Below are 16,117 nucleotides of genomic sequence, written 5' to 3' on the forward strand. Positions count from 1 at the left end.
ATGATGTTGTTTTATACACAGCAGGAAAATTGTTAAGTACCTGTGAGGATAATTTGAAAGTCACATTAGGAATCGTAAATCAGTACTATGAAGAAATAGGTTTATCAATTTCTGACACAAAAACTGAGGTGTGTTACTTTTCACAAAAACATACAGTTCCACAAGGCAATCTTAATGTGGGAAAGTTTAATTTCCCTATAAAAAACTGTATTAAGTATCTTGGTACCTATCTAGACAGGAAATTGTTATGGAAAGATCACATTCATCAAATTGTCAAAAAATCAGAAAACTCAATAAACATTTTAAGAGCTTTCTGTAAAACAAATTGGGGAGCAGACCCAAATATTGCTTTGATGTTTTACCGTAACATGATCAGGCCGATTTTCGATTATAACTGTCATTTATTTGGATCAGCGTCCAATACACATCTAAACAAACTTGAAATTCAAAAAAATAAATGCCTGAGATTATGCCTAGGTTATTTAAAATCTACTCCAGTCCAAATAATGGAAAATGAAGCGGTGGAACCTCCATTGCATTTACGCCGCCAATTTCTTAGCGACAAATTCACAGTCCGAATTATGTCCAAAAATTGTAAATACCTTCAAGATCTTAATGAGCTATCAGTTTTAGACCTCACCCATAGGTACTGGAGAACTAAAAAATCTATACCTTTGGTAGAAAGCTATCTAAGTACGGTAAAATATAACGATATTCTCTATAAAAGCCAAATTCCGCCCTACTACGGTGAAATGGCAAAAACACTATTTTCTAGAAAGGTTAGGATATGTTACTTAAACTCACATTTACTCCCAAATATGTTTGATATAATTATTAAAGAAAAATGGACAAATTATCAGTACATTTCTACTGATGGGTCAAAAGATGCAAATGGAACGGGCTGTGCAATGTTCCACGAAAATAAAAATTACCATCACCAGTATAGCTTACCCAGTGAATGCTCAATATACACAGCAGAAATGATGGCAATAATGTTTGCTCTTCAGTATGTAGTACTGAATCCGACTAGCAACTATGTTATATTTACTGACAGTAAAAGCGTGGTCGACAGATTTAACAACATTCAAACAGTTAAACAAATAAACCACATTGAACTGGAAATTCTTAAAATTCTTTATGAAACTATACAATTAGGATTAAATGTAATAATTACATGGATCAAGGGCCATTCGGGAGTAAAAGGCAATGAGATCGTTGACAATTTGGCTAAATCAGCATATATGCTTGGAGAAAAAGTAAACAGAAATTTAATTCCAGCGACAGATATTGACACCGTTAGTAGACAAAAACTTAAAAATAATTGGCATTTACATTACAGAGAATGTAAGACTGGCTTAAACTTTTATCATTGTAACACTAGGATACCCTCCATAAGATGGTTCTACACAGAATCTAATCGACATTTTATAAAGACCATTAATCGGCTGAGAGCAAATCATGCTCTTACGCCATCTTACATGCATGGAATCGGCTTATCAAATACTCCCAATTGTACTTGTGGTAAAATAGGCGATCTAACACATATTATATTAGAATGTGATTTACAAATTATTAATATAAACGAACTTTATAAGGAATTAATAAATTCTAAGTGTTATTTTCCAACAAACCTTAATCTTTTAATATTTTCAAATAATATGGAAATTCTTCATTGCATTTACAAACATGTTAAAATATGTAAATATAAGTTGTAAATAGTAGATAGGCGTAATCTGTTAATATGGTTTGAAAAAAAAAACAAAAAAAAACAAAAAAAAAAGTATACCACAAATTAAAAAAAAAACATAAAAGAATTAAGAAAATAGAAATAGAACGAAAAAGAAAAAAATAAATCCAAAAAAGAAGAACAAAAAAAGCAAAAAACAAAAAAAAATCAAAACAGCAACAAAACAAAACAAAACAAAAAAAACAAGAAAATAATAAAAGAATAAAAAAAACAAAATAAAAATATATCAAAACAGAATGTATGTACCTATCCATAAAAATATTAGCTATATGTAGTACTAACATTTGACTATGAATCTGCAATCAATAGTAATTGAAATTCAGTCGATTTTAACAATAAACACAAACAAGTCTGGCTAATTGGCTCTGCCAAAGCCATTTTTCAGAAAAAAAACAAAACCTACAAAATCTAGGACAGGTATTTATACCAAACCTGTTCCACTACAGACTAAGAAGGTTGTTTGCCAGGACCGTACTCCAGTTACAAATGATAATTAAAAATGGATAGTTCTATTCAATCTGAAATTCCTACAACTAATAATACACCAAACAGCTCCTCATCATATCAATTTAATGGATCACCTACATATTCTTCCGTAACCAATTAAACACCACAATCCAATATATTTCCATCAAGAAAACAAGCAATTATTTTTGATTCAATTGAAAATACCAAACTAGATGATTACTTGTCCGCTTTGAGTCATCTGATACAACCAACCCAGATATCCTTCTGTTCAAAATTATCAAATAATAGAGTATGTATTTATTTAGCAAACGAAAAACTAGCTGAGGATTTCATAAACAGAAACGAAAAAATTCAAGTAAACCAACAACTCTTACAAGCTCGTAGACTAATTAGCCCCAGTCAGCGATTAGTATTGTCCAATGTCTGTCCCTCAATCCCACACTCAGTCCTAATATCCGCATTAAAATCACATGGATTAAATCTTCTGTCACCTATAACATTCCTAAGAATAGGCACATCAACACCACAATTCCAACATATTTTGAGTTTCAGACGCCAAACATACATATCTCCACTAAATAACCAGCCCTTACCTGATTCTTTTCTTATCACATATGAGGAAACGACATACAGAATTTTCCTTTCATTAAATAAACAAGCTTGTCAAACATGTAAACAAACCAACCACTTAACAAAAAATTGCCCAATGTCTACTGCGATTACAACAGATAATTTAACATCAAATAATCCAGTTCCAAATATAAACCCAATTGAAAATACAACTAATCTATCAACTCAAAAAACCCAGACAAACACTAAACAACAACAATCAAAAGAAGAAAGCACACAACAAGAAACCCAACCACAAAATAACCAACAAGAAAAACCACACATGCAGCTAACCAAAGAAGATTCAAAAACAACAAACTACCCAAAAATAGATATAGAAAATAAGGCAAAGCATATAAACACAGGCAAAGCACAAAACAAACGCACAATCTCCCAAGTCTCTCCACCAGCTACTACATCTACAGAGGAACCTACTTTTATTACACCAAAAAATAAAGAGAAGAAAGTAAAATCAGATCAAAATGTCAAACCACAAAAAACACTAGAAGAAATGCTAAGATACTGTAAACCTTTATTTGAGAACCCAAATTCCAACTACCATATAACTTACGAACAGTTATTAGACTTTTTTGAAAACTGTGAGAACTCACCAGACCCGTGTCACCAAAATGTATACAGAAGAAACAGCAGAGGTCACAGATCTATTAACTAATATATACCCTTACCTAAAGGACCGAAAAACTAAAGTCAAATGCACTCGAATAAAAAATAAAATATTAAAGCAAATCAACTTAGACCTTCAAACAGACTTAAAAAGCGACGCATCAATAGAAAATTAATAACACATAATTTTCAACTCTCTAATTCAATGGAACATAAATGGGTATTACACCCATTTAGAAATGTTAAAATTATTAATTTCAAAACATAAACCTAGTCTGATATGTTTACAAGTCAAAAAAAACAAAGCTCATGACTTAAAGAATTTCAATTGTTTTTTTTAGAAATCGAGAAAATTCGAAAATTGCAAACGGAGGGGTAGCAATCTACATAAAAGATAGCTTTGACGCTAAACTGATAAAACTCACAACAACTATTGAAGCAATTGGAATTAGAGTCACAGACACAATTTCTTTTGTGTCTGTGACACAAAGAACCCGATTCAAAAGAAATTTCAAACTTATTAAATCAACTACCTGCTCCAAGGATAATAATTGGAGATTTCAATGCACATAATCCGTTATGGGGTTCAGCAAAACTAACATCTCTAGGTCGAAAAATAGAAAAAATAATAGAAGAAGTCAACCTAAATATTCTTAACGACGGACAACATACGCGCTTTGACACAAGAACAGGTGAAGGCTCTCGTATAGATCTATGTATTTGCGAACCATCAATTACACATACTCTTACGTGTGATGTGTTACCAGATCTATATGATAGTGATCACTACCCTATCATAATAAGCAATGAACTACAATCAACTACCCCGTAACAACTAAAATGGAATTTAAAAGGCGCAAATTGGACAGAATTTCAAAATTACGTTGAAAACAACCTGCAAAACCTAAATGACAATGTAGATATAGACAAAACAATATACTCTCTGACAAACGTAATCACAGAATCAGCAAAAAAGTACGTTGGAATAATTAAGTACGATCACAAACATCAGTCGGTACCTTGGTGAAATCATGACTGCAAAGAAGCATTAAAACAATCGAAACAAGCTTTTAATAAATTCAAACGACAAAAAACTCAAGAAAATTCTATAGAATTCAAAAAATTAAGGGCAGTCGCTAGGTATACCATTAAAAGAGCCAAACGTGACTCTTGGAGAGAATATGTCACGACAATCTACTTATGAATATAACTGAAGTAATTATACTTCCAATTTCTTAAAAATCAAAATAAAAGAAGAAAAAAATCCTATAGAATATTACGATCAAAACAATAACGATCTTAATATACAAATAACAAAGGAAGAATTAGAAAATGTATTTCAGAATTGTAAGAACACTTGTCCTGGACCCGACAATATACCGTTTATATTTCTTAAAAATTTAGGCCCTCAATCTAAAGAACACCTACTCAAAATCTACAATATAATCTTATCCAGAAACGTATTTCCTAAATCATGGAAAAATTCAATCATAATACCTATTCAAAAACCAACTAAACCAAAATCAGATCCACAAACATATCGACCGATATCACTCACATAGCATAGGTAAAATATTAGAAAAGATAATAAACAATAGGCTTATGTGGTATTTAGAAGCAAACAAATTAATTATTCCAGAACAATGTGGTTTCCGAAAACATCGCTCAACTTTAGACAACCTCGTTGACTTAGAATCAGAAATCCGCGAAGCATTTGCAATAAAACAGCATTGTGTTGGAATATTTTTTGATATAAGCAAAGCACATGATACAGTTTGGAAATATTCAATCATTAAAATACTCAGCAACTGGTTAATAAGGGGTAACATATTAAAATACATTTCAAATTTTCTTGAAAACAGACAATTTCAAGTTCGAGTTGACGGAACATATTCTCAAACAAAAATTCAACAAAATGGTATACCACAAGGATCAAATTTAAGCACAACTTTATTCTTAGTAGCAATAAATTCGATATTAACACAAATTGAAAACCCCGTCAAAGCTAGATTATACGCTGACGACCTAGTTATTTTCTGTAGAGGAAAAAACATAGCAACGATTCACAATCACATTCAAAAAGCGTTATCACACATTGAGAAATGGTCAGCTACAAGTGGACTTCAGTTTAACACTACAAAAACGAAAGCAATCTGTTTCTCAAAGAGAAATCAAATCCAAACAAAAGAATTATATCTACACGAACAAAAACTAGATTATGTAGAAGAAATCCGATTCTTGAGTATGACGTTTGATAAAAAATTAACTTGGAAGACACATATTCAACAGCTGAAAAAATCCTGTCTACCTGGTATAAATTTACTACGATCACTTGCCTTTAAAAACTGGGGTGCCGATTATTCAAGTTTAATACTTATTTACAAATCCATAATTCGATCAAAACTTGACTATGGAGCCATCGTCTACAACTCCTCCAAAAAAACACATTTGAAGTCACTGGATATTATCCAAAATAGATGTCTACGTATTTCTTTAGGTGCTCACTACACAAGTCCCATTCAAAGTCTCTATTGGGAAAGTGAAGAACTTCCTCTTTCTTTCAGAAGACAATATCTAAGCCTAACATATGCAGCGGCAGTGTCATCAAACCGAAATAATCCAGTACTGCATAACGTTTTTGCTGATCGATTTACAAATAAATTTCAACAAACACATCAAATTGATCATCCTTTTTACTTTCGTATAAAATCATACTTATCCAAATTAAATTTTCAATTTCCAAAAACCTATGATACCTCTTCAATCCACAACCCAGCACCATGGACAATATCTATTCCTGATATCGACATCAGACTAACAAACCTAAGAAAATCAGAGATATCATAAACCGTCATTAAACAAAATTTTTATACACTATTAAACAGATATGGCAATACCTACAACGTATACACCGATGCGTCAAAAAATGAAGACAGAGTTGGAGCAGCAATTTATTCGGAAGACTCCTCAGTGAGTTTCAAATTGCCATCAATTACAACCATCTTTTCGGCTGAATTATTTGCAATTCTAAAAGCACTATTGTTAATACAAAACAAAAACAAAGAAAGATGTATAATAATCACAGATTCTTTAAGTTCATTATCCTCACTGACTCAATTGTACTGTGACAAACCCCTTCTACTTCTTATTAAAAAAGAACTTAAGAACATCCAAGTTCACTTTTTATGGGTGCCTTCTCATATAGGAATTGAAGGTAACGAAGTTGTAGATAAACTGGCTAAAAACGCACCAACTAACCCGATGTCCGAAGAAAGTAATATATTGTTACAAAACGATTTAAAACCATACTTAAAACAAAAAATAATTCAAAAATGGCAACAAACTTGGAACAACACTCCATCAAGGCTATACGAAGTCAACAAACATTCACATATTTGGAAACCAAAAATAAAAGACAGGAGAGAGCAAGTGATACTTACCCGTCTCCGTATCGGCCATACACGACTTACTCATGACTATTTATTACAGCGCAAAAATAAATCAGTATGTGAAGTGTGCAACAGTGTTCTAACGGTAAAACATTTTTTAATACAGTGTCCCAAATATAATAGTGAACGACTCAAATATAACATACCCAACTTCCTAAGAGATGCACTAGAAGAAAATACAGACACCCGAAAAATATTTTCCTCTTAAAGACTGCCAACTTCTTCAAAAGATCTAAAATGTACATTGTAACACACAAAGATATTATTATTATTATTATTGTAAACTAATGTATATTTTACTTATTGTATCTATATTGTATTAATCTAAATACGCTAATGACCCTGCGTGGTTGATGCGTTAATAAAAAAAAAAAAAAAAAAAAAAAAAAAAAAAAAAAAAAAAAAAAAAAAAAAAAAAAGACAAAATCCGTATCCAGCAATGATTTCCGGACCATCAGCTTAATGAGCCACATTTTAAAGTTATTTCTAAAAATCATACATCCAAGAATATATAGACTGCGAAGAAAAGATCAGCCGTACACAGTTTGGTTTTCGGAACGCAGTGGGTACGAGAGAGGCTCTCTTTAGCATACAAGTGCTATTTTAACGATGTAGAGATCTGAATTTCGATATTTATGCATGCTTCATTGATTACCATAAAGCGTTCGATACAGTAAAACACGACAAGCTGATGGGGATATTAACAAATATTAGAATAAACACCTGTGTTCTAAGAATCTTTACTGCAACCAAACATCGTCTATCCGTACAGAGGCAGGAGAATCCGATGATATTAAAATCAAACGTGGGGTCCGAAAGGGATGTATACTATCACTGTTCAACATATACTCTGAGGAAATCTTTCAAGAAGCAGTAGACGATGTTGAAGCCGGAATTCGAATTGACGAAGAATGTACCAATAACATCAGATACGCGTATGACACGGTGGTATTCGCTGACAGTTATGAAGCCCTCACGGAAGTGAGTCAGAGATATGGACTTTCAGTGAACATTAAGAAAACAAAATGTATGATGATCTCTAAGAAGAAACAGTAAATTGAAAGAATCAGTGTGAATGGTCAACCAATAGAAAGAATAAAAACACAGACCTACCTTGCTACGAACGTAAATGAAAATTGGAACCATTCCTTAGAAATAAAATATAGGATAGAGAAAGCAAGACCTGTAATTCAAAAAATTACTAAGCTATACTAAGTTATATCTTTCCTATACTGTTGTACGGAGTCGAGTCCTCACAGACGGTACCTGCAAGAAAATTGAGGTTTTCGAAATGTGGCTTTATCGTCGAATCCTGAAGATAACCTATACCGACCACGTTACCAACCAGGGCGTTTTATTAAGAATGCAAAAAGCAAAACAGCTGTTAACCACAATAAAAACAGCTAAAATCGAATACCGCGGTCACTTCATGAGGAATAGCGAAAGATATGGGTTGCTGCAATTAATTCTACAAGTAAAAGTAGAAGAAAAGCGGGGACTAGAAAAGCGAAGGATTTTCTGGCTAAAAATCTACGTACGTGGTTCAACACAACAACCAAAAATCTTGTCAGAGCAGCAGTTTACAAGATACAAATTGCCATGATGGTCGCAAACAACGAAACGGATAGGCACTACAAGAAGAGGTTTTTGATCTACTAGAAAATTAGCCCACTTTGATTCTTTAATTGTAATAATTGAATACTCCGCGAAAGGTAGATGGACATCTTGTAAACTACTAATTGTTTTCGAATGTTTTGTACTTTACTTATTATATTCTTTTATACAACGCTCAAATAGTTTCGAGGTAGTTTTATAAAATTAGATAATTGTAAAAATATGAAATATGTACAAATATCCAGTGTGATGTCAAAAGATTAATCATTAATCGATTCACTGGCTGTTCAATACTTTTTAAAACCAATATTGAATCAGAAAATAATATAATATTCTTATGTTTATCTTTCTAATACTCCATATATGTCTCTGCTGTAAAATTGAACTTTGCTTTTTCATTTGGTACTTCTTTTCAATTTGTGCTTGGGGAATAAATATTGCACAGCCTGTCCCTTCTTCTTTTTTGCAGGTGTTGGTGTACACGGTTAGTTGAATTTAATTTTTTTTTTAGAATATTTTTAATTATTTGTTTTCATGTTGTAGAATATTATGAAATTATCACTTTTGTTTGATTTTGGTATATATCAAAATATTTATCACTCGTGGTTTTTGTGAATTTGCATTGAGCTGTATTACGAAAACCTGTGCATATTAGAGGTGATTTTTTGTTTTTCCAAAATTTCTTGGTCAAGTCATTGGTATTTAATGTAGATATTTTAGTTATATTAAGAGATTGTTTTATTTTGCATTTTAATATCATTTTTTCTCAAGTATTCTCTTCTAATTTGTAGGAGTGGATTTAATGCCCCCACTCGGATTGCTTTAACTGGAGTAGATTTCATAGCTCAAATACAAGTTCTTAGAGCTGTATTTTGAATAAGATCTATTCGTTTAAGTTAGTGCTATTTGCGGCCCCATATAAAAAGCTATCATAGTCCAAGATAGATCTTATGTAAGCTCTGTAAAATAACAGGGCTATCTCTGGCTAGCTACCCACCAAGTTTTTGTTACCATTTTCAGAAAATTAATTGCTTTCGTGCACTTTGTCGATTCGATTTCGATTTCCATGTGAGTTTTTTATCGAATATTACACCTAGATATTTCACTTCTTTCATGTATGGTAGTGTTATGTTACCTAGTTTGATATGTTAAGATATCGGTGTGTTGTGCCTGGTAAAAATAAAAATTCTAGATTTACCTGGAGCAATATAAAAAACTTATGTTCTGCATGGCACTAACGAATTAAATGAATTATTTAGTTATTTTAGATAACGTCGATCCTTAAGGCAATCCCAAGTTATTTATTTTTGTACCTAATTGAGATCTTCCTATTATATAACATGTTGCATATTAAGTTACATATTTGCTCTGGTATCTATGGTTTAATAGGCCGCTGAATAATTATTATCCGATAGGGTATTTTAAATATCGATGGTAATATGCGATAGTGCATCCATCGTTACGAAATCACATTTAAATCCATATTGGGATATTGGTAGGATGTGGTGTTGCTTTATCCAACACTTTAATCTATTTTTTATATTTATTTTGAAAGCCTTCTGAACGCATGATAATAGCGATATTCCCATATATGACTCAGGATCAGCAAGTTCCTTTTCTAGTTTTAATATTGGAATTATTATGACATTTATCCATTTCTCTATTTAGCAGATCCCCATTGTCCAGATGTTATTAAATATTTCTAGCCAAATTTTTTTCACATTTCTAGTTAAGTGACTGAGCATAGAATATTTATTTGATGTTGTCGTGTCCAGGTGCAGTGTTAACTGTATTTTTAAAACATTCTCTAACTCTCCATTTCTAGCGGGCGTTGAACTATGTCTGGTATATCTTCTACTCGGTTTACTTTTAATACATGTGTCGGGTTATATTGCGCCATTGAAGGGGTGGTTTTGCAGAAAAAAGGTTCTATCCATTTATCATCATGAGAGGTAGTGTGGGTGGAGAGGTTTCCTTTCATTCGTTTTGCTTGGCTCCATACTTGAGTTAAAGTCGTATTTTATAGTTTATTACAAAATGTAATCCACGATTGTTTTGCAATATTTTTTTATTTTTTTTTTGTCTGGCCTTTTCTCGTTTAGATAGGAATATTTCAAGTGAGCTTTCATTTTTATATTGGATCATGGCATTTTTTCTTTCTTGTATGGACTATGAGCATTCTTCATTCCAACAAGGAGTAATTTTTCCTGATCTTGTTTATTGGAATAGAATTCTGATCCAACTGCTTTATTCCTTCTATAAGATATGTATATTTGTAATTAGTATTGACGAAATAAAGTTTATCTTATTCAAAAAAAGCTTGTATGTTTTGTTCATAGGAATTCCAATCAGCTTTTTTTACGTTCTACTTTGTTGTTGGATATATCGTCATTTCCTTATTATGGTTCTTATTTGTTATTGAATATTCCATTATGATTGGGAAGCGGTCTGATCCGAGCGTGTCGTCGTGTACTTTCCATGTCATATTATTAACTATACTTGACAAGGTGAATGTAATGACAATTTGATTCCGTTGGGAGTTGTTCTTGTTACTGAACCATCATTTAGAAGTACCAACTCCTGATTATTTAAGACAGTTTGTTAATTGCTTCCTTCTTTTATCATTTTCGTAAGAACCCCAGACTTCATGGTGTGCGTTAGTCTCCACCAAAAATTCCAGGGGTGCGTACTGAAGTTATTATATTTCCCCAATCATTTTCATTCATATTTATGTCAGAAGGAGAATACAAAGCAACAATTGAGATACTTATTTAATGATTTATTTATATCCAATATGAGTAAATTGATAAAATGATCATGACTAAAATTCAAGTTGATTTTTTGCCTTTAATATAGATTTTATATAGGATTGTTGTTCCTCCATAGCCGCCTAACCTATCTGCGCGAATGATTTGATACCCTGCGAATTTGTCCTATCTACTCCTTTGATACCAGATTTCTGATAAAATTACTATATATATATATATATATATATATATATATATATATATATATATATATATATATATATATTGTTATGCTATTTAAATTGTATTATATTGCTTACTTAGGAAAAATCCTGTCTATATTTATTAAATGATCTAATCTCCAATTAATCACAATAAATCAGCATTAATTAATTACAATCTCAGGCTATTTAAATTGTACTATTTACCTTTGATCGTGGATTCAAAATATTTTCCAATTGGCTTCCTAATCGGGATAGGTAATATGACCTGAATAAAATACATAGAATTTCAACTGAACTATATGTGAGATGTCCTTTATTTTAATGAAATTTTATATAACAATCAATCCTGTAATATTTGCAATATACTAACTTTAAATATATGAGAAGTTGTTTTCTATCATGGACCCAAATGTTATTTTACATTGATTTTTAATATGTGTTACTAAGCTCTTTTTATAATTCTTCTTTTTTTTTAAGTGATCGCAAAATTAACTGTCTCTATTATTTATTCAATTTATTTAATTAATAAATGAAAATCACACTCCGGCTCTAATGAAAATTGACTGACCTTTCCTTCTCTGCCGTTGCAAATCTATGGCCACGCCACAACAAAAAAATCCTTTCTCTGCTTCTGCTCCTATTGTGGTCCAGATGACGTACACCTTTCTCCTATCGGTCACTGTATCTGCAACCCAACAACTCGTGTTAGTCTATGCAGCCTCCCTTTGAGCCTATCTCCGCGCCTGTTTACAACTCCAAATGTTTCCGGCTTCGTCTGCTATTAAAATTCTTATACCCTTTGGTTTTCTATCTCTCTGTACCCCGTTCCTCACACTGATCAGCTTTTACACAGCAAATAAACACACCCGGTAAATTTCGTCTTCGGAACTTCAAACAAACACAAATCACAAAGCTCCTTCCTTCTTGGACGACTAAAACTGACTAACTAACCTTTTTTTCTCTCTCCTATCTCATAGCCAAAACCAACCTCCTTGCCTTCAAAAATTGACCAATAAAAATCTACTCTCTCTATAAAACGTCATTCGGGTAATTCCAGAAAACAACCTTCTTTAATTATTCTAACTAAATCTATCTGCTTTACAAATATTTCTTACTAATAGCTACAAACGATACCTGTTTCTTAATTCAATGTCTTTTGTTAATAAACTTTGACCGATATAATCTTTCGGGGAGAAAAAACCACCGCAAATCCCGGTCTATTGTTTTAACACTTTCTATATACACTTTTATTCCGGGTAAATCCATTCCACAATAACCGACTTATTTAAATTTCTTATCGATAATATTTGAAAGTCTTGTCTCTGAGGCCTAATGAACAATTCTTCGAACAACTTAAAATACATATTTTGTCTTATACAGGATGTTTGAAAATTTATATGCCCGTGTCTTTATGAAATATCAATAATTTTCATTTTTATTTAAGTAATAAAATTTGTATATCGGTTTTTTATTGCTTATGGATATTCAAAAATACAACAAATCCCCGCCTTTGTAATCGATAAAATTTATCAATTTATGCACCTAAATTTTCTCGAGGCAAACTAAAACGCACTTCCTGTATGCTAGCTGTACTTATGCTACGTATTATCCTATCCTACGATCTACTTTATACAAATTTAAATCTTCATTCGTGATATTTATATACATCATGGATATTATAAATACCTCTGATCTTTTCAGAATCCATATGTTTCAACTCATAGCTGTTTACTCCATCTTCGTTGTTTACTATGTATGGCCCTTCGAAAACAGGCATCAATTTTGCGCAAATACCGGTCTGAAGATTTGACACTCTTAATGCTCTTACCATTACTTTGTCACCCTTTTGGAAAGTTACTGGTCTTCGTTTCCTATTATGACCCTGTCTCTGGATGTATTTCTCATTGCTTCTTCTTAATCTCCTCTGAACGGTTTCTATAACCTGTCGATACTCTCTTTGTTCTGGATTTTCCCACGGTCTTATCGGCATGACGCCTTTCATGATGTATTCTGGTGTTTCTTTCGTTACTGTACTTGGCATGGAATTTAGGTACATCTCTATTTCTCCCAATTTTCTGTCCCATCGCCGATGTTGACCATCCGTTGCAATGCGAAGAAATTTCGTTACCTCTTGTATAAATCGCTCAGAAGGATTACTTTGGGGATGCCTGATGCTTACAAAGTTCGTCTCGATTCCCCGTTCTCTAAGCTGTCCCTTGAAACGATCATTTCGGAAGTACGTTGCATTGTCTAGTAAAATTTTTCTTGGGGTTCCTACCGTAGCGATGAAATTGTCTATTTTTCTCAATATTTCTTCCCCTTTTGTGGTGCGGCAACTATATAATTTTACGTATTTTGAGAACACATCCACCATCACCAGAATATGCTTGTTCCTTTGCGTGGTCACAATTAGATCGCTTAACATGTCGATGGCTATAATGTCCAGGTTGTTCCGGGATACAATGCTCTTTGCAATATTTTCGTTTTTAAAATTCCTGCTCTTGTATTTCTGGCATACTTCGCATTTCTGTGTGATCTCTTTTGCAATGCGGTAATCTTGTCGACTGATGTAGTTTTCCCTAAATACAAGCCATACCTTTCTACTGCCAATATGTCCATTTTCCTCGTGTAGTTTCTTGATGATTCTTTCTGCCAATGTCGGTGTCACTAAATATAATTCCTTTCCGTCTATTCTCTTAAAAAATATCTCGTTTTCTAGCTCTGCTCTTCTCTTTTCTCTTTCTTCTAGGCCTTCCTGGTCGGTCCTTATCTCATTTAACGAAAATATCCCTTCGTCTTGTGTCAATATATTCAATCCCACATGTAATGTAATTGTCTCCTTTTTTCCTGTATCTTCGTCCCGTGTTAAAGCGTCAGCTATTATGTTGTCTTTCCCTTTGATGTATCGAAATTGGAAATCATACTCTTGTAAGAGCAGAATGCCTCTGTGTATTCTGTTATTTACCAATCGATTCTTCATGATGTGTATCAATGCTGCATGATCCGTTTCGATGGTGAATTTAGCTCCCAATAAGTAAAACCTTAATTTGTTTACGCAAAATAGTACACTGGCGAATTCCAACTCGGTGACACTGTATTTTCTCTCATGTGTTTTAGTCACTCGAGATATAAAACATATCGGAACCTCTTGGCCGTTTTGTATTTGCGACAACACTCCTGCAAATTTCTGTATCGACGCATCCGTACGGAGTATAAACGGCAAATTGTAAATAGGGTGATATATTTTTTTCCTTTAGCAAATTCTTGTTTCAATATTTTGAAAGCTTCCTCCTGTTCTTCTTTCCAATTCCATTTTGTCCCTTTCTTTAACAATTTTATTAAAGGAATTTCTTTTTGGCTTAAATCGGGAATTAATTTCTTGAAATAATTTATCGTACCGAGAAACCCTCGCAATGTTTTTAGATTTGTTGGTCTTGGGTATTCGTCGATGAGCTTTACTCTGTCCTCGGCTAGACTTACAGTTTCGGTGTCAAGTTTGAAACCCAAATAAATCACTTCCTTTTGAAAAAATTGACATTTTTCAATGTTTAGTTTTAATCCCGCTGTGTCCAATTCTTTCAAAATTATTTTGATATGTTCCATATGACTCTGCATATCTTGTGAAAAAATTAATAAATCGTCGATGTAATGGACGATGAACTCTTCATGGTGATTCAAAATGGTATGCAAAGCTCGTACAAGTGCTGCACAGGCGCTTTGTAATCCAAACGGAACTACCTTAAATCGGTATACTATACCATCAATTGAAAAGGCAGTGTAGTTTCTACACTTTTCAGCCAAAGGTATTATACAAAAACTATGCTTTAGATCAATTTTTGAGAAAATATGTGATCCCGTGATTCTTCCAAAAATGGCCTCGATATTTAACGGTGATTCATATTGTGATACTGTGTGTTGGTTGATATTTCGGGCATCTAAACATAGTCTTAACTCTCCACTGCTCTTCTTCACTATCACAATTGGGTTAATATAGGGTGAGTCACATCTCTCAATGATTTGATCTTCCAACATTTTTTTGATTTCTTGCTTTACTTCTTGCCGATACTTATAAGGAATTGGATAAGTCTTCGATCGAAAATTTCCCAAGTTTTTCACCTCAAATGAGTGCTCGTATTTTGTAGCCACTCGGTTTTCCTCATTTATCAGCGTTTCATAGTCTCTTAAAATTATACGCAAATCATTTTCTTTGCCTTCTCCACATATCAATTTTTTGTCTCTCCCATCAAATTTTTCGCACATATTCACCGTGTACTCCGTGTCTTCTTCAAACACCACTGTCTCCATTGTGTCCTCTTCATTTTCCTTTGTTTTTTTTTTTGTTGGGCTCGTCTCTTCTTTTGAGGAATCCCAAGTTTTGCTTTCATTTCTTGTCAAAATTTTTCCATCTTCTTCTCCTGAGCTCGTCTCATCTTTTGAGGAATCCCAGGTTTTTTTTTCTTTGATCTTTTTCAGACCTTTTCCCCTCTTTCTTCCTTTTCCTTTCTTCGTCGCCAGGTTCATTTCCACCGTTTGTTCTTTCTCTGATTCGTCCGTAATTTGTTTCTCTTGTTCCTTATCCTGTTCTTCTTCTTTTTCCTTTGTTATTTTCATCGTATTGGTTTTGAAGTCGATCAC

The sequence above is a fragment of the Diabrotica undecimpunctata genome, chromosome 3, assembly GCF_040954645.1.
Source record: "Diabrotica undecimpunctata isolate CICGRU chromosome 3, icDiaUnde3, whole genome shotgun sequence".
In the NCBI taxonomy this organism is placed as follows: Eukaryota; Metazoa; Arthropoda; class Insecta; order Coleoptera; family Chrysomelidae; genus Diabrotica; species Diabrotica undecimpunctata.